Consider the following 24,149-nt stretch of genomic DNA (forward strand, 5'->3'; position numbering starts at 1 on the left):
TATGTGATCTGCAAATATTTTATCCCGGGCTGTGGCCTGAGCTTGTTTCCTGATATAACAGTGCACATCAGGACACAGGTGTATTTTTCTGATAAGAGACATGACAAATGGCTGATTGTGCTGGGTTTGGGGTAAAGAACTTGGGTGAGGGGTGGATGAGGGGTTACCATGTGACTTCTTTACTTTTGTGTATCTGTGAGTATCTCTGGAATTCTCTTGCATGAGCATGAATAAAGTTTTCAGAAAATACACTTCTTTAAAATCCCTAACACCTAACAGATCATCCTCACACAATGACTGAAGATCAGGTTCAGATCTTCTACTTTGGGACCAATCACCTTTTCACTGAACTATTTTGCCTTTGAACTTCTATTTGTGAAACAGGTGGGTTACATTGTATGGGCAAATCCTCCCACTGAAAGAGCTCCAAATGCCATATAACTTAGAAAAGCTTGAAAGCATAAAACTGACATGCTGTTATTTTTTTTTTAAGATTTTTTATTTATTTATTTGACAGAGAGAGATCACAAGTAGATGGAGAGGCAGGCAGAGAGAGAGAGAGAGAGGGAAGCAAGATCTCCGCCGAGCAGAGAACCTGATGCGGGACTCAATCCCAGGACCCTGAGATCATGACCTGAGCCGAAGGCAGCGGCTTAACCCACTGAGCCACCCAGGCGCCCCACTGTTATTTTTTTTTAAAGATTTTATTTATTTATTTGAGAGAGAGAGAGTGAGAGAGAGCATGAGCAAGGAGAAGGTCAGAGAGAGAAGCAGACTCCCACGGAGCCGGGAGCCCGATGTGGGACTCAATCCCGGGACTCCAGGATCATGACCTGAGCCGAAGGCAGTCGTCCAACCAACTGAACCACCCAGGCGTCCCTGACATGCTGTTATTAAATGAAACAATGAGCATACTCTAAAAAGAAAGGAAAGGCCCTGCCTGGCCCCCCACAGAGCCGGGTCCTGAGACATGGAGCAAAGGCTCTGTGAGTCCCCTGCCCAGAGAGCAGAGAGGCAGGCCCAGCCCTTCCAGCTCTGTGCCCTAAGAGGCTGACTTTCCTACCATCTCTTTCCCTTTTGAAGTGTAAATAAAGCCTTTACATTCTGGTTTTGATGTGTATGTATGATGTACAATATATATGATGTCATCTATATTCACTGCAGAAAAATTATAAAATGGGAAAAGTGATAAAAAGACAAAGTAAACATAATGTGATTCTCACTCCTGAGCTGTTCTGTTGCATTTGCTTCTATTCCCTTATCTATCCTCTTGCTGCTGGAAGTCTCTCTCTCTCTCTCTCTCTCTCTCTCTAAGGTGAAGAGCACAGAGCTCAGGGCCCCCAGCCCTGCTCTCTTCAGATGCCATTTCCCCACTCAGCTCCCTGTCACCCTCCTGAGAGGGCTGCCTCTCATTTCCTCCTGCACTCCCTCCCTGCTCCCCTCTCTGAGGTGATGAGCTCATTTTTCCCTTACTCATAAAAGAAGGACTCACAGAATACTGCACACTCCCTCCAACCCCCCATCCCAGGTCTGCACCTGTGTCCTCAGCTTCTAAGCAGTGATAGGGGAGGGGCCCTCCTGTCTCAGGCTGTCCCCCCATGTGGGCACCCTTGGCCCCTCACTCACTTGCATCATGCCCTTCCCCCTCCCTCCTGGCTCAGCTGTTCCTGCTACAAACATGCTGGATGACTCCCATGGAGCCACATAAAGCAAAACTAAATCAACCAAAATAAAATCATCCCATAAAAACAACACTTGATCCCATGACTCCTCCAACTCCTGTCCCATCTCTATGGCCTCCGTGCAGAACTTGTCCTGACCCATCATCTCACCCCCGACGTTGTCTTTGTAGCAAATGGATAGACACAGAGTTTTGGGGGTTTTTTAAAAGATTTTATTTATTTATTTGACAGACAGAGATCACAAGTAGGCAGAGAGGCAGGCAGAGAGAGAGGAGGAAGCAGGATCCCCGCTGAGCAGACAGCCCGATGAGGGGCTCCATCCCAAGACTCTGGGATCATGACCTGAGCTGAAGGCAGAGGCTTTAACCCACTGAGCCACCCAGGTGCCCTGACACAGAGTTTTAAAAGTCAAATCCCTGTGGGGCGCCTGGGTGGCTCAGTAGGTTAAAGCCTCTGCCTTCAGCTCAGGTCATGATCTCAAAGTCCTGGGATGGAGCCCTGCATCGGGCTCTCTGCTCTGTGGGGAACCTGCTGCCCCCTCTCTCTCTGCCTGCCTCTCTGCCTACTTGTGATCTCTATCTGTCAAATAAATAAATAAAATCTTTTAAAAAATAAATAAAAAAAATAAAAGTCAAATCCTTTGCAATACTTGATATCAAGGGAGATGTCCCCAAGCTTCCATGTCCCCATTTCTGTATCTCAGAGACCGCCTGCATTTAGTTCTTCTGGCTGATTCTCTGATTATTGCTTCTGGGCCTCTAGGTTCCCTGCTTCTCAGACTCCTTCTCTGGTCTTCCATTTTATGCAGCAACTTTACTGAACTGGCTCCTCTTTCACACTCTCCCATCTACCCCATATAATTATTTGATGATTTCGATGAGCTCAGTGTGCAGTGCTTGCATTATTAGGACACATCAGTCACAACTGAATATTTTGTAGACTATGATTCTGCCCTTTCCGGAATTGACTTTATTTTCCCTGGAGTAAATAAATATCTTATCTCTTCAATTATTTTTTCTATTGTGCTTCTTTAAATCCTTCCCCAGCTCCCCCTGGGTAAACCTTCATGAACATATTCAAGCCCACCCAATCTTCTCCCATCTTCATGTCTGTGCAGCCACCTGGCCTAGAGCCCTCAGTCGTGCCCCATGGGTACGGGATGCCTGTGCCCCTGGGGCAGAGCTGACACCTGGAACCCCTGCAGCTCCTCCTGGGGACCCTTGGCCTCTCTCCTTCTAGCTCCCTGTGGCCGGGAATCCCAAGTGCTGCCCTTGTTGGTTTTCTCCATCATTTGTCTCACCCTGTCTACCGGTGTCCTGTGGAAGGTGTCACGGAAAGTAGAACAGAAACTCTCACATCTGAGATTTTAGGCTGCTCTCGCCCTGAGGCACACGGTGACGTGACAGAGATTCTGTGCCAGACAGAGATGTCCTCGGGATTTCGGGGCCTTGCATCATGTCTTCCAGTCCCCAGGCCTGTGTTGTTGCCTCTTGGAGTCTTCAGGGTATCTGCCCTCCCACCCTCTTTCTGACATTTCACGGTGACGTGTCCTGGTGTGGGTCTCCTCTCCTCTGCTCTAGGTGAGAATTTGGGTGGGTCTCTCAACATGTGTGCTTATCCCTGTGAACTCAGAGAAATCTTCCTGAATTTTTTTTCCATCTTTTCCTATTCACCCTCCTTTTTAAAACAATTATTATTAACTTTTTGGAATCACTTGATTAAGAAACAAACAGGTCTTCTCTCCTGCTGCCATCACCCTCCTGATTGTACGACTTTGGGGAAGGACAACTATAATCATCCAATGTATCCACTCAATTATTTGTTTCTGTTGTCATATTGTTATTTCCCCACAGCTCTTTCCTGTTCTATGATCGTACAGCACTGTGTGGAGTTGTGTTTTTGTTTCACATCCATATGCCTGTTGCATCCTGTAGATGTGACTGATCCCAGTGGTAGGGGCCTGCTAAGTCTCCTGGTTTCTGCGTTCGTGATATCATGACCTTTCTCCACACAGCACTCATCTCAGGAGCGACTTACGTTTTCCTCTGTCATTTCTGCTCCATGCCCATCTCCCATATAACACTTGCTGTGTCCTGTCACCAGAGTGTCATCCTTGCTCTGCACTATAGCTCCAGAGGCCAGCTGATCCTGAGCCCCTGGAAATCTTGAGATGTCCACTGGATGATGGACTTTAGTGTGATTTGAGCAGGTGAGTCACATTGCTCCTTAATGTCCTCCTAGGCTCCGAGCCCAGCAGCCTCCCATCACAGAACATTCTGGAACACTGCAACAGCTCACTTGCATGGAGTGCACATCATACCCACCCCCTGATGGACAGGGGACAATGAACAAGTCAATAAGGTCTCTGGGAGCAAACCTTCTGGGCTGAACCCTGACTCCACCACCTCCTTGTCTCTGAGTCTCCCTTTCCCTGTCTGTACAAAGGGATTCCCTAGGTGGTGCCTCCTGGGTTTGCTTCCATGATGATCTTGAACCTCTGTGCAAATCACATGGTGAAAATCCCTGAGACATGTTAAGTGTTCCAGTCTTTATACTTAGCTTCATCATATTGATTATAGTGCTTAGATAAGTTCCCTTCTTTGTTTTTATAAGCCAGAAGTCAAGAAACATCCTTGAGAACATGTGTTTTCTATGTAGGACAAACTCCTCAAAGAAAATGTCTGTGTCACAATATAAGCACACAGCATTTATGGAGACATTTTTCTAAAGCACCCATTAAAAACTGTACCCCAGCGTTCACTCTCATCAACCTTATGACAGTGTTTTCCCAACCTTCTGATGGACGCTCTCATCCCTTACTTTCATCTTTGCCAAGTTCATCAATTTTAAGTTTTATTCATGTTACTTTTTCACATTCTCCTATTTGTTTTTTGCTTATTACAAATACATTTTGTTTTTATAAATTTGTTTACAAATTTGTACAAATGTTTGATATTTCACTTCCTCCTTTCCAAATTCTTTTCTAACATTTTTCTTTCTCTTTTTCCTTCTTTTTCTTTTTTTAATATTTGAGCACACTTGATACACAGGGTACCATTCCTTTCAGGTATACAACATATTGATTCACCATATAATCCAACAATTCCACTCTTGGGTGTTTACCCAAAGAAAGTGAAACACCAATTCTACGATTATGTTTTGAATGGGGTGCAGCTATTTTAAAATATGAAATTTAACAGAGAAGAGCCAGCAGCCCCCAACATCGGGAGCTGCTCTGACACTGATAGTTGGGCTCAGTGTGGTCAGAAGCTGCCAAATGTCCACCACTTGGCCATAATCCTCTCCTGTGGGACATGAGCCTCACAGAACATCAGCATCAGACAAGGACATTCTGAAACCACGACATCACTCTGTGTCATTACAGACAAAACAAGGCGCTGAAGAACCCACAGAATAACACGCATCTCCCTGTGTTAGCCAATGTGAGCAATCACTGCTCCTCCATCATGACTGCTCTCTCCTCCAAATCGGCAAAGAAGAAGTCAAACTATCACTCTTTGCAGATGATATGATACTATATGTGGAAAACCCAAAAGACTCCACTCCAAAACTGCTAGAACTTGTACAGGAATTCAGTAAAGTGTCAGGATATAAAATCAATGCACAGAAATCAGTTGCATTTCTCTACACCAACAACAAGACAGAAGAAAGAGAAATTAGGGAGTCAATCCCATTTACAATTACACCCAAAACTATAAGATACCTAGGAATAAACCTAACCAAAGAGGCTAAGAATCTATACTCAGAAAACTATAAAGTACTCATGAAAGAAATTGAGGAAGACACAAAGATTGGAAAAATGTTCCATGCTCCTGGATTGGAAGAACAAATATTGTGAAAATGTCTATGCTACTTAAAGCAATCTACACATTTAATGCAATCCCTATCAAAATACCATCCATTTTTTTCAAAGAAATGGAACAAATAATCCTAAAATTTATATGGAACCAGAAAAGACCTCGAATAGCCAAAGGAATATTGAAAAAGAAAGCCAAAGTTGGTGGCATCACAATTCTGGACTTCAAGCTCTATTACAAAGCTGTCGTCATCAAGTCAGCATGGTACTGGCACAAAAACAGACACATAGATCAATGGAACAGAATAGAGCCCAGAAATAGACCCTCAACTCTATGGTCAACTAATCTTGGACAAAGCAGGAAAGAATGTCGAATGGAAAAAAGACAACCTCTTCAATAAATGCTGTTGGGAAAATTGGACAGCCACATGCAGAAAAATGAAATTGGACCATTTCCTTACACCACACACAAAAATAGACTCAAAATGGATGAAGGATCTCAATGTGAGAAAGGAATCCATCAAAATCCTTGAGGAGAACACAGGCAGCAACCTCTTCGACCTCAGCCACAGCAACTTCTTCCTAGAAACATCGCCAAAGGCAAGGGAAGCAAGGGCCAAAATGAACAATTGGCACTTCATCAAACTCAAAAACTTTTGCACAGCAAAGGAAAGAGTTAATAAAACCAAAAGACAATGACAGAATGGGATAAGATATTTGCAAACAACATATCAGATAAAGGGCTAGTGTCCAAAATCTATAAAGAACTTAGCAAACTCAACACCCAAAGAACAAATAATCCAATCAAGAAATGGGCAGAGGACATGAACAGACATTTCTGCAAAGAAGACATCCAGATGGCCAACAGACACATGAAAAAGTGCTCCACATCACTCGGCATCAGGGAAATACAAATCAAAACCACAATAAGATATCACCTCACACCAGTCAGAATGGCTAAAATTAACAAGTCAGGAAATGACAGATGCTGGCGAGGATGCGGAGAAAGGGGAACCCTCCTACACTGTTGGTGGGAATGCAAGCTGGTGCAACCACTCTGGAAAACAGCGTGGCGGTTCCTCAAAATGTTGAAAATAGAACTACGCTATGACCCAGCAATTGCACTACTGGGTATTTACCCTAAAGATACAAACATTGTGATCCGAAGGGGCACGTGCACCCGAATGTTTATAGCAGCAATGTCTACAATAGCCAAACTATGGAAAGAACCTAGATGTCCATCAACAGATGAATGGATAAAGAAGAGGTGGTATATATACACAATGGAATACTATGCAGCCATCAAAAGAAATGAAATCTTGCCATTTGTGATGACGTGGATGGAACTAGAGGGTATCATGCTTAGTGAAATAAGTCAATCGGAGAACGACAACTATCATATGATCTCTCTGATATGAGGAAGTAGAGATGCAACATTGGGGGGGTTAAGGGAGTAGGAGAATAAATGAAACAAGATGGGATTGGGAGGGAGACAAACCATAAGTGACTCTTAATCTCACAAAACAAACTGAGGGTTGCTGGGGGAAGGGGGGCCGGGGGGGTGGGGTTATGGACATTGGGGAGGGTATGTGCTATGGTGAGTGCTGTGAAGTATGTAAAACATGGTGATTCACAGACCTGTACCCCTGGGGATAAAAATACATTATATGTTTATTAAAAATTAATTAATTAATTAAAAATGCAACTGCTCAGCACACCAGGCACATTTCAAGTGCCACCTGCATCTCAAGAGCCACATGCATCTCGTGGCCACCATACTGGACAGCGCAGATACAGAACAATTCCTTCCGCACAGACTGTTGTATTGGAAGGTGCTGTGCTTCATGCATTGTGGGTCTTGAGTCAAACATATTAGACACATGTAGAGTGAAAAGACCAACATGATTTCTCTTACAGACGACATCAGATTTCTGTCTGGGATGTGAATACATATGAAGCCGATGGGTCACAAAATCAAAGTCGGTTATGTATGAATCTCATGCCTACAGGTACCAACTGTTCCCAGTTACAAAAGGGAAATCCCTGTCCCTCCACCTCCCTTCCCAGACTGGGGACCCTCTCTCCCATCACATTTCCAGGAGGTGAGGTCTCTTCTAGATGCACTCAGGGGCTAGAGTCAGAGCTGAGTTTTCAGAGGCAGGAAGTGTAGCTCAGGGAAAGGGATTCTGCTGAGTGAGGAGGAGGCCAGGGCAGGACCAGTGGGAGACTCTCCCAGGGTTATTCAGAGCAGTCATTCTCAAAGTGTGGTCTGGGGAACACCTGAAGTCACTGAGGCCCTTGCACAGAATCCATGAAGTTAATACTATTTTCATAACATCACTTAGACATTATTTGCCTTTTCACCACCTTTGACGTTCACACTCAGGTACAACTTAGCAAGAATGAAGGTAATGGGTGCACAGGGCAATTGTTATTCTTCACCACTACGCACTTCCATAAAAAAAAACAAAAACACTCTTTACACCATTTTTCCAAGCCACCATAATGGTCCCATGAATGTCCCAGCAGATGCTCTCAAGAGTATTAATGCCTAGAGAGAAGCAAAGGCAGGTCTTATTAGGCCATGGTCCAAAGTCATCATCCCGTTTCTGTGATGACGAAGCACGGTTACATTGGGAATTTGAAATCACTGATGATCACCGAGCTGGGAACATTGCTGGGAACCTCACGGGCAGCTTAAACTCCAGTGAAGTGAGAAGCTGCAGATTTAATGTACAACTCAAAGATCTAGAAAAATGGCAGAGGAATCCAGACCCATCCCTCCATTTTAGTTTCATTGTCCTGAGAACCTCAGCTGGCACCATGAAGAAGCAAGATGAAAACACAGGAGGGGAAATTCTGGGATTCTTTCTCTAGGGAGGTAATGCCTATGTGCAAGTAAAATACCTCAAAACAAAAGTAGGACAAAACAAAACTAGAACCACATTAAAACACTCTGACTGAGCATTAAAAGTTATTATCTTTATTAATCATTCTCAAATCCACATTCAAACATATCTATATGATGATGTGGGGTGTACAGCCCTTCTACATACATAAACCCCTTGGAAAATAATTTGTGTAAAATTAACTGGCCTCCCCCATCCTTTTATTTTTTTTTAACAGAATTCCTTTTTTACCTGAATGATTGAATGACACAGAAACTTGGATTATTTAGACTAGGACATTTGGCAAGACAGTTTCTGGAAGTTGCCATAGGTGGCTCATAGTTACTATTCAGACAGTACATATCCAGTTTCTGGAAAAAGAACATGAACTTAACCTTTCATGAAAATCAACTCACATAGGACAGTTGAGAGTACTTGTTGCCTTGATCAAATGTAAGCTCTCAAGAGAAAATCAGAAACTTGTTATGTACCAATAAACTTGACAGCCTCCCATTACTGACAAACTTTTCTATTGGGATCTGTGGTAATATTAAAACAAATATGGGGGTGGGACGCCTGGGTGGCTCAGTTGGTTAAGCAGCTGCCTTCGGCTCAGGTCATGATCCCAGCGTCCTGGGATCGAGTCCCGCATCGGGCTCCTTGCTCATCAGGGAGCCTGCTTCTCCCTCTGCCTCTGCCTGCCATTCTGTCTGCCTGTACTTGCTCTCTCTCCCTCTCTCTCTCTGACAAATAAATAAATAAAATCTTAAAAAAAAAAAAAAAAACAAATATGGGCGTGCCTGGGCAGCTCAGTCAGTTAAGTGTCTGCCTTCAGCTCAGGTCATGATCCCAGTGTCCTGGGATAGAGCCCCACATCAGATTCCTTGCTCACTGGAAAGTTTCTTCCTCTTCCTCTGCCTGCTGCTATGCCTACTAGTGCTCTCTATCTCTCTGTCAAATAAATAAATAAAATCTTTTTAAAAAGGCATATTGTTTTTTAAGATTTTATTTATTTATTTGACACAGAGAGAAGGATCACAAGTAGGCAGAGAAGCAGGCAGAGAGAGAGGGGAAACAGTCTCCCTGCTGAGCAGAGAGCCCAGTGTAGGGCTCCATCCCAGGACCCTGAGATCATGACCTGAGCTTAAGGCAGAGGCTTAACCCACTGAGCCACCAGGAGCCCCACAAATATGACTGTTTGGTAATTCAATTTCAATCTCATCAACACTTGGTACATGTACATAACTTAAACAACACATTACCTTTTAAAAATTTTTACTTTTTAAATTTCTTTTCAGTGTTCCAGAATTCATGGTTTATGCACCACACCCAGTGCTCCATGCAATACGTGCCCTCCATAGTACACACCACCAGGCTCACCCAACCTCCCACCCCTCTCCCCTCCAAAACCTTCAGTTTGTTTCTCAGAGTCCACAGTCTCCCTATCCAATTTCCCTCAACTCCCTTCTCTCTATCTCCCCATGTCCTCCGTGTTATCCCTTATGCTCCACAAATAAGCGAAACCATAAGATAATTGACTCTCTCTGCCTGACTAATTTCCCTCAGCATAATCTTCCAGTCCCATCCATGTTGAAACAAAAGTTGGGTATTCATCCTTTCTGATGGAGGCATAATACTCCATTGTATATATGGACCACATCTTCTTTATCCATTTGTCTGTTGAATGGATATCGTGGTTCTTTCCCCAGCTTGGAAACTGTGGCCATTGCTGCTATGAATGTTGGGGTACAGATGGCCTTTCTTTTCATGACATCTGTATCTTTGGGGTAAATACCCAGTAGTGCAATTGCAAGGTCATAGGGAAGCTCTACTTTTAATTTCTTAAGGAATGTCCACACTGTTTTCCAAAGTGGCTGCACCAACTTGCATTCCCAACAACAGTGTCAGAGGGTTCCCCTTTCTCCACATCCTCTCCAACACATGTTGTTTACTATCTTGTTAATTTTGGCCATTCAGCACATTACTTTTTTTTAAAATCATGCATTAGTACAAGATCTGTTTCCTGTGCCAGATGGGCCTGTGGATTTTAATGTAACAGAGACTTGCAAAAACGTAAAATGCTAGAACATCAGTCTTCTCGCTATGGTTTTTATTTATAGAAATAGTTATTTTGCATAAAAACAATATTTTTATTTTCATGCCATAGATTATTAAGATGATTCCAAATGAACTAATGAATTTTTAAACCTGTTTTATTCCTACTACGGTAAATACTGATAGAGATAACCCACAGACACAAAATGATCCTTGGGATCCTCAGTCATCTGGGAGACTGTGTAGATACCCTGTGAACAGAATGTTTGAGAATGGAGCTCGGGGGCCACGGCTCAGGGGGACAGGGTGACAAAGAGCGCTCTGTGCAGTAAGTGAGGGGTCCGGGCAAAGGCCCAGGTCCCTGGGTCGCCTCTCAGGCCTCAGGACCCTGTCCGGGTTGGGGAAGCCCAGGGTTGGGGAGTCCGGATCCCTGTGGGGTAAACGTCCCCCTCTCCCAAACTGTGTGAGGTTCTCCTGCCTGGATACTCCTGACGCGATACCGGTTCCCACTCCCAACCATTGACGGGTTTCTGGAGAAGCCAATCAGCGGCACCACGGTCCCGGATTATGAAGTCTTCTCACCGTCTCCGAGTTTAGCTGCGGCTCACGGACTCAGCGGATACTGAACAATCAGGTTGTGATGCCCCGAACCTTCCTCCTGCTGCTGTCCGGGGCCCTGGCCGTGGCCGAGACTGGGCGGGTGAGTGCAGGGCGGGAGGAAAGGGCCTCTGCGAGGCGGGAACGAGGGGACCCCCGGGGAAGGCGCCTCTCCATCCCCCTGCCCCAGACCCCCAGCCGCCCCTGCCCGCCCCGGCCTGTGCTCCCCGTCCCTCCCCACCAGCGCCCTGCTCTCCCCCACTCGGTGCCCCCTCCTCCTGCCCTCCCGGCCGCCTCCACCTGGGCCCCGGGCCCCGCGCCGGGAGGAGGGTCGGGCGGGGTCTCAACCCCTACGCGCCCGCAGGCTCCCACTCCATGAGGTATTTCGACACCGCGGTGTCCCGGCCCGGCCGCGGGGAGCCCCGCTTCATCGCCGTCGGCTACGTGGACGACACGCAGTTCGTGCGGTTCGACAGCGACTCTGCCAGTCAGAGGCTGGAGCCCCGGGCGCGGTGGGTGGAGCAGGAGGGGCGGGAGTATTGGGACCGGCAGACCCGGAACCTCAAGGACGCCGCACAGACTTACCGACTGAGCCTGAACAACCTGCGGGGCTACTACAACCAGAGCGAGGCCGGTGAGTGACAGGGCCCGGGTCCAGGTCACGACCCTCATTCTCCGATATCCGGGTCTCAGCGTCACCGGAGTCTGAGGGACCCTCCCGCACCCCCACCCCCGCCCCCCATCCTTAAACCGGAAGAACCGCAGGAACTTTTAGGCGGTTTTACTTTCTGTTTAACCCCCTCCCTGTCGGGGCGGGGCCAGGGTCTCACACCATCCAGAACATGTACGGCTGTGACGTGGGCGACGGGCGCCTCCTCCGCTGGTACCGTCAATACTCCTACGAAGGCGCGGATTACCTCGCCCTGAACGAGGACCTGCGCTCCTGGACCGCGGCGGACACGGCAGCGCAGATCTCCCGGAGCAAGTTAGAGGCGGTGGGTGATGGAGAGCGCTGGAGGAACTACCTGGAGGGCAGGTGCGTGGAGTGGCTCCAAAGGTACCTGGAGACGGGGAAGGAGACGCTGCTGCGCGCAGGTACTAGGGGCCGCGGGGTCTCCCTGATCTCCCCGCCCCTGGGGCTGGCTTCCCACCAGGAAGGGAAAATGGACTCAGTGGCAGAAACCGCCCTCCCACGGGTGGGGAGAGGGAGGTCCGCCTGGGTGTTCATGTTCCTACTAGAGATTGACTCACCCAGAGGGCCGCTTTTCTCTAAAAGACAATGGAGGAATCCAGTCTCTCCCAGGAGGCAGGTGGAAACCATCCCTGCAATAACCCGGTTCCCTTGGACCCTGGCAGCCACCTTGGGAACCATGACTTAACCTCTCAAGGCCTTGTTCTCCAATACAAACATCTTTGGAGGTCTGACTAGGGGTTTTTTGAGTCATTCACTCTCCACCGCAGTCAGGACCACTAGTGCACACTCCCCTTAGACCTGCAGCCTCTTACCCTGGGCTCTCTCCCTGATTCTAGAACTTTCCAGGATTAGAAATTCCCAAAGGCTAGGTTGGTGACTCGGTTTTGTGCTTCTTCCATCCGAACCAATACCTGGTCCACCTCAGGGTGGTCACATGAATGTGACCTTCAGTGGCCCATAAAGATAAGCTCAAGTGTGGTTTTTCTGATTCTCTTCCTCAGAACTGCCCAACACACACGTGACCCACCACCCCATCTCTGACCGTGCTGTCACGCTGAGGTGCTGTGCCCTGGACTTCTACCCTGTGGAGATCACCCTGACCTGGCACCATGATGGGGAGGACCTGACCCAGGACACAGAACTTGTGGAGACCAGGCCTACAGGGAATGGAACCTTCCAGAAGTGGGCGGCTGTGGTGGTGCCCTCTGGAGAGGAGCAGAGATACACATGCCATGTGCAGCATGAGGCCAGCCTGAGCCCATCACCTTGAGATGGAGTAAGGAGGGTTTTCAGGTAGAGCCTCTTCTCAGGCAAAGTAAAATCCTCTCAAGAACTTCAGCAGGTTCAGAATTCAAACCAGAGGCCTGGACCCCTCACCTTCCCTTCCCTTTCCAGAGCCACCTCCTCCCACCATCCCCATCACGTGGATCATTGCTGGCCTGGCTCTCCTGGCGGTCACTGTGGTGATTGGAGCTGTCATCTGGAGGAAAAGTGCTCAGGGACAGAATGGAGTGGTGGAATCTGAGGTCTCTTTTTCCCTCTGAGGGGTTTCCTAGGTAGGAGAATGTCCTGTCTTGTTACTGGAAAGTACCATCCTTGCACATTGATGTGTCCACTCTGGAGCTGATCATTACACTCACTCGGTAGCAAACACTTGTGAAAATGAAGGAGGACACATTTTCATCTTGGTAATTCTGGTGATGGGGACCTGATTCCCAGCAGAGAGGAAGGTCCCTGCTGAGAACAGACCTCTAGCAAGTCAGGTGGTCCAGGGACACCACACCTCATTTGTCCTGTTTCCTGATCATGTCCTGGGTGTTCAGCCAGAATTATGCAGACTTCATAGAGTTTAGAACAAGGATTGGGAGCTTCCTCTAGGATCGTAGGGCCCAGCCCTGCCTCCAGCCTTTGACATGATATTTTTTTCCTGCAGGAAGAAAAGGACCAAGCTACTCTCATGCTGCAGGTAAGTGTGGAGGGGGTGATCCCTGAGACCCTGGGATAGTGTAGACAGGACCCCATGGGGAGCTCACGTACAGTATAGCTCCTCCTTTAATCTCCTCTCCTGTGGGCTCTGACCACGTCCTGTTTGTTCTCCCCTAGGTGATGACAGTGCCCAGGGCTTTGATGTGTCTCTCACGCTCCTAAAGGTGAGACTCCAGAGACCCTGATGTGGGGAAGGGTTGGGGCACTAGGGACACTTTGAGCATGAGGGGGGCTGTTGAGAATGTCCCCACTTATGGGACTGATCTCAATTTGTACATGATTTTTTTTCACAGTGTGAGACCAGCTGCCTTGTGGGGACTAAGAGATGGAAGATTTCTTCACATCCCCACTTGTGACACCGACAACCCTTGACTTTGTGCAGAAGGTGTCAGAATGTGTCTGTGTTCTTATGAACATAACATGAGGACGTGAAGAGATTTGCCCACCCTGCCCACCAGACCCCTCCCTATTCTGATTTGCATTCTCTTCTCTGATGTGCTTTCCTGTTCCAGCAGAAGCAGGGCTGGACCATCTCCATCCCTGTCCTTATTTCATGTTGGGCTGAGTACAAATGACTAACTTCCCTATTGAAAATGAGAATCCAGATATGAGTTGTGTTTCCTAATTCTTGGCATGTGGGGTTGATGAGGTAATAAAAGGAGATTTCTAAAATTGAAACAGCAAATAAATGGAAACTCTGAGAACCTTCCAGAATCCATGTGTTTGCTGTGCTGAGTCTGTTTGCAGGTAGGGGTAGGAGTAGGCTGTGAGAAGCTGAGCAGCGATGGGGCCTGTGCCCAGTGTGAGCTCAGTGCATCATAGGCGTGACATGCTTACCCCTCAGCTGGGTCATCTCTCTGCTCCATGTCCTTGCCCCTTCTGTGGCAGCTTATCTACCAGGACCTGTGATCACAGGGACATGGAGGTCACCTGCCACTTTGTGCAACAAGAGCTTCCTGTGACTGCATCAGCCTCGCATCTGTCCTGGGTTGAGTCATAGCCTCCATTTGGGGATGGGTTTTTTTCACTGTTTCTCTAGTGTATCAGGCCTGTCCTTGCTCTTGTGTAAGAGTTTTTCTCCATTCTCCCTTGGGTGACCCCATCAGTTAGAGCACAGGAGTCTCTGTGGTATGGAGAGATGAAATTTCAGATTCATCCTTCTCTTCCTCTTACTCTAGACTTGTTTTCTAGATTATTCTTTGGATTCTGGAGATAGAGGAATCTGAAAGTTTCTCAGCCTTAATAAACATCAGTTAGTTTCTCTCTCTCCAGCTGCTCTGCCCTCTCTCCCCTACCCCTAGTTCAATGATCCTAGTGCTGGCTTGGATCCAAGTTAGTGGATTTATAAAGCAGAGTTTAATGTAGATGTGGTTGGAGAAAAGGACCCAAAAGCCTGAGTACAGTGTTTCTGGAGAGAGAATTCTGTGTGCTGTGCTGTGCTGTGCAGGATAGATGGTGTGGGAGGAGTGACTCATAAATGGCATCTTTCAACTTATTACCTTGATGGTTGTTATGGCCCAGGTTTGTCCACTCCAGTCCCTATTCACAGATGAGTAGAGTAGCATTGTTGGATCATGAAGTGATGGCTTAACACGTCTTCTCCTGGCCTTTGTCCATCCTGGGATTAAATACCCAGATCTGTATCACTTCAGATGATCCTCATATACACACTGGCATTGATGTTTCTTTCTATATGTACATATTTCTGGGGAGAGTATCCATAATTTCACTAGGTTTCTGTGGCCTCCACAAAAGTCTCAAAACCCACTACAGTGTAGACACTGTCCTACTTCATGTTTGGTCCACAAACAGCTATAATCGTAGTGTTTCAGCAGATCCAATGACGTGATATTCATGCTCAGTTTTGCTTGGAAATAACCAGTCTCAGACAGAAGAAGGTAGAGCTTACTGGCTTACACTCACTCCCAACTTCTGTGTGTACTTTCTGTGGGCTGAGGAACAGTTCCCAGACCAGGGCTTATTCACAGGAGACACAGATCAGCACTGATTTAGGTGACTTACACTCTAGCACCAACTCAGGTGCCTAAAAAAGGGCAGAAATGAAAAATACTTACTGAGGATTCCATTTCCACCTACACAGTAGACTAAGGTTTAAGGCTGCCCCTCTCCATGTGAGGTGACGAGCACTGGTGTTATATGCAACTGATGAATTATTGAACTCTACGTATGAAACCAATGATGTACACTATTGGCTAATTGAATTTAAATAATTTTTTTAAATAAGGCTGCTTCTTCTCCCCAAAATGAAAATGATAGAAAAAGATGAAATCACCCAAAAGTACAAAACAATCAAGAGAAAAATCATTTAGCCTGAAATTTATAAATGGGCTGTAAACCTCAGAGAATAGTTGTTCTGATCTGTAGAGTATTTTTCAAATCTAGAAAATCTTAGCTTGGCTTCTCAGGCTCAGGAGCTTCATAGAGAGGAGACAATGCCCAGAGATGCTTCATGTGAGCAGTGGGAGAAACATCCCTTCCCTGAAAATCTGGGAACCTAAGATTCACATCCCCAGAATAGGGTGACACAAATCAAATCTGTTCTATCTTCAAGTGCAAGAACATTCTGAGGAAATTTGCCTTTAAGTCGGGAAAAAGTGAGCAAACAGCTATTTCAAAAATTTGCAGACACGGACTAAGTCGTCTGATTTCTAGTCCAAATTTGCTTTCCCATTGGCCATTGGGCCAAAAATAACTTTATGTCATTAGCTTAGTTTATAATTGTCCTGGATTGGTGATGAGCCAAAGCTTTTAAGAAAGAAATTTCTCCAGAGAAGTCTCTATTTAACCTATGTGTCAAAAAACTTACACAGAAAATTGCACAGAGAAAAAAAGCAACTCGTAGAGAGAAATGTAAAGTTCAAATGGAAAAAAGACTGTGATTAAGTAACTTTAGAAAGACTGAGTAGTAAAAAGCTCATGAAACTTCAGTATTGGAACCATAAGATACAATAGAACAGGACCAGGATATGATACAAATATACAAACATATGTCATTTGAATATATATTATGGGTATGATATAAAGAAAAAAAATCACAAAATTTAAAGTGTAGAAAATTTGGCAAAAGCAAAAGCACATCTTAAGAAAATAACTACAAAATAAAGTGATTAATGATTAAATAATGAAAATATTACAGTTTATTCACTGAGTAAGAAGCTCTCAGTAAAAAAGGAATGAGTGGAGGGGCACCCAGGTGGCTCAGCTTGTTAAGCACCTGCCTTCTGCTCAGGTCATGATCCCAGGGGCATGGGATCAAGCCCAGCTCCTGGCTCCCTGTTCAGCGGGAAAACTTGCTTCTCTTTCCCCGTATCTTCTGCTGCTCCCCTGCTCCTGCGCTTGCTCTGTCTCTCTCCTCTTTCCTCTCTCCTATAGAAATAAAATCTCTAAAAAGAGAGAGAGAGAGAGAGAAATGAGTGAGGTATGGAAAACAAAAAGCAAAAACACAGCGACATAGACCAACAGTGTCAATATTAACATTGCAAGTGAGTGGCTTAAACAAGTCAATCAACGTGCAGATTGTTAGCCTGAACACAAAACAAGATCCACCTATGCGGTCTACAGTAGACGCACTTGATCTCAGTTACAAACAGATTAAACTCAAAGGGATGGAAAAAGTTATCTCAGGCAAACAACCATAAGAAAGCTGGAGTGGGGGGCACCTGGGTGGCTCAGTGGGTTAAGCCTCTGCCTTCGGCTCAGGTCATGATCCCAGGGTCCTGGGATCAAGCCCCACATCGGGCTCTCTGCTCTGCAGGGAGCCTGCTTCCTCCTCTCTCTCTCTCTGCCTGCCTCTCTGCCTACTTGTGATCTCTGTCTGTCAATTAAATAAATAAAATCTTTAAAAAAAAAAAAAGAAAGAAAGCTGGAGTGGATACACTCATTAGCCAAAAGGGACTTTATAGTAAGGTGGCGCCTGGGTGACTCAGTTGTTAAGAGTCTGCCTTTGGCTCAGGTCATGGTCCACTGAGCCCCTGCATAGGCTCCCAGCTCAGTGGGAAGCCTGCTTCTCCCTCTCCTCCTGCTTGTGTTCCCTCTCACTGTGTCTCTCTCTAATAAATAAAATATTTTTTAAAAAAATAAAACCACTTTTTATTTAAAACACTTTTTATTTAAAAAATAAAAATATCACAGATGAAGTGTTCGAACAGTAAAGGAAGATGCATCATTACACGGATATAAAAAACAATCTTCTGTCAAAATCTTCTCCTGCCCCATTGACCGCAGCTGAGGAAGAATCACAGCAGAATAAAATTAATCTGACATGCCTGTGGACATGAAGCTTCAAGCACTACAAGGAGTAGCATTTCCTATTTTTCAAGAAGCTTTTCAAGCTTTGGAAACATTAAGTAACAGCTCAACTACGTGCAATTGGAAATAGATATGAAAGATGAAATTATAACTTTGGCCAACATAACAAAGACAGAACTGAAAGACTTGCCAAGGAGGATTCCCAAGGATACAGCACGCTACCATTTCTTCCTGTGGAAAAATTCCCATGAAGGAGATGGTTTGAAGTCCATAGTTTTTATTTATTCAATGCCCGGACACACATGCAGTAAAGAGAATGGATGCTGTATTCTAGCTGCCAGAGCCCTCTGCTAGAAACTGTTGAAAGACAACTACAAATGGACGTCATTAGAAAGATTGAGATAGGGTGCTTGAGTGGCTCAGTCAGTTAAGTGTCTGCCTCCAGCTCAGGTCATGACCTCAGGGCTCTGGGATTAAGCCCCACGTCTTGCTTCTCCCTCTCCCTTTGCCCCTCCCCTCCGCTTGTGCAGGCTCTCTCTCTCTTTCTCTCTCAAATAAATAAAAATTTTGAGAAAGATTTTATTTATTTATTTGACAGAGAGAGAGACAGAGATCACAAGTAAACAGAGAGGCAGGCAGACAGAGAGGGGGAAGCAGGCTCCCCACTGAGCAGAGAGCCCAATGCAAGTCTCAATCCCAAGACCCTGAGATCATCACCTAAACCGAAGGCCGAGGCTTAACCCACTGAGCAACCCAGGCACCCCTCAAATATAGAATCTTAAAAAAAAAAAAAGAAAGAAAGAAAGATCAAGAGAGAAAATAGGGATGAGTTGACAGCAGACTTCCTTTATGAAGAAAGACACCCAAAGCAGTAGGCACATAGCAAAGTTTCACAAAAATGAAAGGTCCTGCAGCAAAACAAGGAATTCAAAAACTTACTAGGGTTCCAGCTGAAAGTGAAGCCACTGATGATTAAAATCATTGTATTGAGGATTCCAATCCTAGTTTTTTAAAAGTCCAGCTTTACTAAAGGAGAACTGTTAGGTTACTGCCCACAGGTCACCTGACCAAGCTGTTTATGTTGATGCATAGCAGTAAAAAAAATGGAACAATGGGAAAGACCCGTGTTTTGGAATTACCAGTTCATGGCCAATGGCCAACAGCCAGGCCACATGGTCAGACACAAGCTTATGTCTTTCATATCTATTTCCAATCTATTTCTAATGTTATGATATGACTGGTCAGACACAAGCTCTGTGTCCTGGGTCAGGTCCTCCTCATCACGCTGCCAGGTCAGGGTGATCTCCGCAGTGTAGAAGCCCAGGGTCCAGCACCTCAACGTGACCTCATGATCAGAGACGGGATGGTGGGTGACATGTGTCTTTGGGGGCATCTAAAGAGAAGGGTCAGAAAATTCAGGAATTTAGGGAGGAGTTAAGATGATGGAGGAGTAGGAGACCCGAATTTCATCTGGTCCCTGGAATCAACTAGATAGTTATCAAACCTTTCCGAACACATGGGAATCAATGGGAGCTGTGAAGAAAGAAGTGCTGCAAGTCTACAAGTAGGAAAGCGACCACTGTTTGGGAGGTAGGAGGTGCGGAGACACGAATCCAAGGTGAAATATCGGAGGATACGGCAGAGCGGAGACAGTTGCTTCAGGAGGCAGCTGCCAAGTATAAACAGCAGAGCACAAAATCGGGACTTTAGGAAATCTGCTCCAGTGCAGGATGTCCCTGGCTTAAAGGTACTCAGGTGTCAGAGTGGGGCAGTTTCCAAGATGGGACAGCATGGTCTCAGGATCCCCAGGGTCACAGAAAGAACAGGGGTGCCTGAGTGCACAAAGTTCCCAGGCATTGGAGCCGGGAAGTCAGCTGCATGTTGCGAGTCTAGGTGCTGGCTTTCTGCTCCGTGTTGCCATAAGCAGGGAACCGCTGCACTATTCAGTGAACCACTCTCTGAGCAGGAGCCCAGTAAGCAGCAGACGCTCAGGCAGACCCCCACCTCCCCTGGGTGGAACTGCACCAGTCCCTGCTGCGGGAGTCCATCAAGATTGGACTTTTGAGACTCAGTCATGTTCCTGACATAAAAACATTTGGTCACAGGCTGGGTGAACACAGAGTTCATAGGGAAACTGGGGAGACCAGGCTGATCAATCAATTGCTTTTCTGTGCAGACTCACTAAAGAGTGGGGAGTGTGAAGTTTCAGATCCAGGTCTAGAGAGCAAGGTGCAGCCATATTCACCCCACTGACCAGAGCTGAAAGCCTCAGGGACCATAACAGCGTCACCTGTGGAATCCAGAGATTGAAGCAGTGATCAAAGCCTCCCAAAAAACAAGAGTCTGGGGCCTGATGGATTCTCTGGGGAATTCTACCAAACATTCAAAGAAGAAATAATACCTATTCTTCTGAAACTGTTCCAAAAATAGAAACAGAAGGAAAACTTTCATACTTTTTCTATGAGGCCAGCATTTGCTTGAGCCCTAAACCAGGCAACGACCCTATCAAAAAGGAGAATTTCAGGCCAATATCCCTGATGAACTGGATGTCAAAATTCTCAACAAGATCCTGGTTAATACAATGCAACAGTACATTGAAAGGATTAGCCATCACCACCAGGTGGGATTTATCCCTGGGATTCAAGGGTGGTTCAGCATTGCTAATCAATCAATGCGATAGAACACATAAATAAGAGAAGAGACAGGGACCACATAGTCCTCTCAATTGATGCACAAAAATCATTTGACAAAATACAGCATCCCTTCCTGAGTAAAACTCTTCAGAGTATAGGGATAGAGGGAACATTCCTCAAGTTCATAAAATCCATCTATGAAGAACCCACAGTGAATATCATTCTCAATAGGGAAAAGCTGACAGCCTTCCCATGGAGATCAGGAACATGACAAGGATGCCCACTCTTGCCACTATTGTTCAACATAGTACCAGAAGGCCCAGCAACAGCAATCAGACCACAAAAGGAACTAACAGATATTCAAATCGGCAAAGAAGAATTCAAACTCTCTCTCTTTGCAGATGACATGTACACTATGTGGAAAACCCAAAAGTCTCTATCTTCAAATTATTAGAACTCATACAGAAATTCAGTAATGTGGCCAGGTACAAAATCAGTGCACAGAAACCAGTTGCTTTCTTATACACTAACAATGAAACTGTAGAAAGAGAAATTAGAGAATCAATTCCATTTACAATAGTACCAAAAAACTTAAGACACTTTGGAATAAATCTAACCAAGGAAGTAAAAGTTCTATATTCTAGGAACTACAAAACACCCATGAAAGAAATTGAAGACAGAAAAAGATGGAAAAACATTCCATGCTCATGGATCAAAAGAATAAACATTGTTAAAATGACTATGCTGCCCAGAGCAATCTACGCTTTAACACCATCCTAATCAATATACCAATGGCATTTTTCAAAGTGCTGAAACAAACAATCCTAAAATTTGTATGGAACCAGAAAAGACCGCAAGTCACAAAAAAAAAAAAAAATTGAAAATTAAAACAAAGCTGGGGGTGCATCACGTTGCCTGATTTCAAGCTATGTTACAAAGCTGTGATCACCAAGACAACATGGTACTGGCACAAAAACAGACACATAGACCATGGGACAGAATAGAGAGCCCACATATGGACTCTCAACTTTATGGTCAACTAATCTTCAACAAAGCAGGAAATAATATCCAATGGAAGAAAGACAGTCTCTTCAATAAATAGTGCTGGGAAAATTGGACCGCTATATACAGAAGAATGAAACTGGACCCTTCTCTTACACCACACACAAAGATAAACTCAAAATGAATGAGAGATCTCAATTTGAGACCAGAATCCATCATAATCCTAGAGGGGAACATAGGCAGTAACCTCTTCAACATCAGCCACAGCAACTTTTTTTTTTTTTTAAGATTTTTATTGATTTATTTGACAGAGAGAGATCACAAGCAGGCAGAGAGGCAGGTAGAGAGAGAGGAGGAAGCAGGCTCCCTGCCGAGCAGAGAGTCCGATGCAGGGCTCGATCCCAGGACCCTGAGATCATGACCTGAGCCGAAGGCAGCGGCTTAACCACTGAGCCACCCAGGCGCCCCATCCACAGCAACTTTTAAGACAGTCTCCAAAAGCAAGGGAAACAAAAGCGAAAATGAACTTTTAGGACTTCATCAAGATAAAAAGCTTCTCCGCAGCAAAGGAAACACCCAACAAAACAATGGGAGAAGATATTTGCCAATGGTACTACAGACAGAGGGTTGATATCAAAGATCTATAAAGAACTTCTCAAACTCAACACCCAAATAACAGACAATCAAGTCAAAAAAGGGCAGAGGACATGAGCAGACACTTCTCTGAGGAAGACATACAAATGTCTAACAGACACATGAAAAGTGTTCATCATCACTAGCCACCAGGGAAATTAAAATCAAAATCACATTGAGATAATACCTCTTGGCAGTCAGAATGGCTAAAATTAATAAGTCAGGAAAAAACAAATGTTGGCAAGCATGTGGAGAAAGGAGAACCCTCCTACGCTGTTGGTGGGAATGCAAGCTGATGCAGCTACTCTAGAAAATAGTGTGAAAGTTCCTCAAAAAGTTGAAAATAGAGCTACCCAACAACCCAGCAATTGCACCACTGTGTATTTACCCTAAAGATACCAATGTAGTTATCTGAAGGGGCACGTACATCCCAATGTTTATAGCAACAATGTCCACAATAGTAAAACTATGGAAAGAGCTTCTAATTCCATTGATGATGAATCAATAAAGATATTATACACACATACACACACACACACACACACACACAAAATGGAATATTACTCAGCCAACAAGAAAATGAAACTTTGCTATTTGCAATGACATGAATGGAATTACTAAGCAAAGTAAGTCAACAAGAGAAAGACAATTATCATATGATCTCACTCATATGTGGAGTTTGAGAAACGAAAGAGAATCACAGGGGAAAACAGGAAAAAATAAAATAAGATGAAACCAGTGAGAGAGGCAAACCATAAGGGACTCTTAATCATACGAAACAAACAGAGTTGCTGGAGGAGACACGGGTGGAGGGATGGCGCCACTAGGTGATGGACATCAGGGTGGCCACATTTTGTAATGAGCACTGCGTGTTATATGAGACTGATGAACCACAGCCCTGTACTCTGAAACCAATAAAACATTGAATGTTAATTAATTGAATTTAAATTTTAAACTGTTGAAAAAATTAAAAGATAAAAATAAAAGATAAAAAGAGGATTCCGAAAGTTTGAGAGAGGAAATAAACAGAAGCAATGAGGCCTTCCAGGTTCCACAGGTTGGCTGGGCTTCCTCTGGGTGTGGGGATGCAAGAGTGTGTGAGGAGCCAGCATGGAGGGGACTGTGCCCAGCCTGTGCTCAGTGCATCCTGGGCTTTGACACGGTCACTGCTCTGCTGGTCATATTTGTTGCTCCTTTGTCCCTTGTCCCATCAGTGGAAACTTGACCCACCAGGTCCAGGGATCACAAGGATTCCGATCTCTCTTCCCTCTAGGACTTTATGCAGCAAGATCTTCCTGTGAACGTGGTTGCCAAGGCTTAGACCTGGGTGAGGACTCAGCCCCCAAGGTTTGCTGTCTTTTTTTCTCCTTCTTCTTCTCCCCCTTCTCCTACTCCTCCTCCTTGTTCTTCTTCTTCTTCCCCTTCTTCTTCTCCTTGTTCTTCTTCTCCATTTCTATGGAGAATTAGTCCTGTTGCTGTTCTTGGGTACAAGTTCTGGTCTCATGTTCCTCTGGTGTTCCCAGTCTGGGACAGCCCCAGGGGTCCTCTGCCTCTCATTTTCCCTTCAAGGCCCAGGGAACCCCTGCACACAGGAGTATCTGTGGGGTTGAAAGGTGACTTTTCAGACCCATCCATCTCTCCCCCTTCTAGGGATGTTCTGGATCATTCTTTCCATCTTTCCCTCAGCTTTTTTTTTTTTAAAGATTTTATTTATTTATTTGACAGACAGAGATCACAAGCAGGCAGAGAGAGAGAGAGAGAGGAAGGGAAGCAAGCTCCCCGCTGAGCAGAGAGCCCGATGCGGGGCTCGATCCCAGAACCCTGGGATCATGACCTGAGCCGAAGTCAGAGGCTTTAACCCACTGAGCCACCCAGGCGCCCCTCCCTCAGCTT

General features: G+C 45.4%; 1 pseudogene; it reads left to right on the forward strand.

The window, feature by feature from the left end:
• The first annotated feature begins 14,503 nt into the window (after positions 1–14,503).
• On the forward strand, positions 14,504–18,964 carry LOC125101553 (twinfilin-1-like; annotated as a pseudogene).
• The last annotated feature ends 5,185 nt before the right edge of the window (positions 18,965–24,149 follow it).

The sequence above is a fragment of the Lutra lutra genome, chromosome 6 (assembly GCF_902655055.1).
Source record: "Lutra lutra chromosome 6, mLutLut1.2, whole genome shotgun sequence".
NCBI lineage: Eukaryota > Metazoa > Chordata > Mammalia > Carnivora > Mustelidae > Lutra > Lutra lutra.